This window comes from Wasmannia auropunctata, unplaced genomic scaffold (genome assembly GCF_000956235.1).
Source record: "Wasmannia auropunctata unplaced genomic scaffold, wasmannia.A_1.0 LD336097.1, whole genome shotgun sequence".
In the NCBI taxonomy this organism is placed as follows: Eukaryota; Metazoa; Arthropoda; class Insecta; order Hymenoptera; family Formicidae; genus Wasmannia; species Wasmannia auropunctata.
Window position 1 is genome coordinate 964,560 of NW_012026793.1, and position 2,084 is coordinate 966,643.

The window sequence follows — 2,084 nt, forward strand, 5'->3', positions numbered from 1 at the left end:
TATCCCCTGTGTGCCTTGTCGACTCTGTAAAAAAATAGGGGATGCCATTTAAAAAAATTGAGGTGACTTTCATGTGACTTTCAAATAATTCTTCAAGGTCAAACCAATGGTACCATCTTATGGTATCTTCGAAACCAAACAACTTTTGTCTGCAAAATTTTTCTCTCCCGGGCTTGATTTTCGAGATATTCGACTGGATGGATTAAAATGGTCCACCCTGTATATTCATTTTGTGATAGTCACTGAAAATAATATTTCAGAAGTTGCTGAAATTTGAATACAGAAAAAAAATCGAAAATCGTAAAACGAAAATAATGTCCGACCGGCAATAAAGTAAACTAATGAAGTGGACTTTTTTCCACTTTTTTTTCAACAGCGAAAATAGAAATGGAAATACTTTCTGCAAGGCTTGTATTTCGTGGGTGCATGTAAACGCCAAAGCTTTTTTTCAAAATAGAGTCAAATTTCCGAAATAACGAAATAGCACTTGCGCACGAGAGGACCCGTGCTCTGTTCTCCTTTGATGATCTGAAACCGAAATAATAGACAGTTGAATCGACAACCTGTTGAAAGGCACTTTGTAAACGCGTGCATAAAAAAAAGACTTCTAGCAAAAAAGCAACTTTTCATTCACGATAACGGCAGTTGTTACTTGTACTTGAAATGCACACAATTCAACAACTGTGGCTGCGTACGAAAAGCAGAAAGTGCAACATTTACGAAAATGAGCGGGGAAGAAAAGTGAGTCCCCCGTACACTTACGGCGTTGATCATTACGAGAAGGTGTACCAGATAAGTTTCTTGTAAAAATAGGTAGGATAGACCGGCAACAAAAGCCCATTTCAACATTTTTTGCATTTAAAATCTCATAACAATTTAAAAAAATATTTACGTAAAAAACGCCTTTAGATATAGAATTTATTTGGCTATAAAATTTTCTTGTGTAATGTGTGAATTCTGTAATGTAACTGGAAAAAAAATTATTATTGTTTAAACAATATGAGGATTACTGTTACAATCGTCTCGATTTCTGGAACAATTGTAACAGTAAAGGGAAACGATTGTATCACATTATTTATGAGTAAAATAATAGTTATTTATTAGCTATCTTTTCATTTAAACAAATAATATTGTTCTTAACTTGAAGATTATTTAATCACAATCATATATAATATTTGAGAAATTAACTGTAACTTTTTTTTCTATTATCTAATTTATAATGATATTTATTTTTATATTCTATTACCTAATTAAATTAGATAATAGAATAGAATTAAATAAATACAAAAATGGCTCTTTCTTATAATAATTAATATAAAATATTAAATTAGGAACCACGCATAAAAATCTACCTATTTTCTTAATTGCTTTTTACGGTAATGTCTACGCATTGTAACATTACAGTTTACACAATCGTCCTCAGACATTGATATTACTAACATTATTGTCCTCTAATGATATTTTATGATTCGTATAGTAAATTTTTTAATATATATCTAGATAAAATTCATACTATGCGAACTATCAACACATCACTAAAACACATTAAAATAATATATTGTACCTTCGCCATAAAGAAAGAAAAATATTTCAGATTTTATGTACGCAATAAAATTTACTCGAGGAGTGAAAAAAGTAAAATTTCATGTACGTTTCTCAAGGACCGGCAGAGAGTTAAGGAACAAATACCCACTTAAATGTATAATATAGCGTGTCCTGCATCGTGGTCACACACACATATCTATAATTATAGTTTTTAAAATGTTCACGAGATGTTACATCTATATCCTGTTACTCTTGTCCCCGGTTTACAAATTGAAAGTTAGGCAAGAGAACGAAGGGAAAAATTTGCGTAATGATATTCAAACATTACGTGCTAAATTCAACTATTTACTCTAATTAATACGTGCCGTACATGTATACTGCAACTTATAGTATACCACACGTAATAAGATCTCTACAGTATAACTAATATTTATTAAAAAAATAGGCTAATAAAGATAAAATTACGCTTACTGATATCGTTGCCATAACATTTGATGTCATGTGCATTTATTGCCGGCGCGCGGTTAAATTCGTTAAGC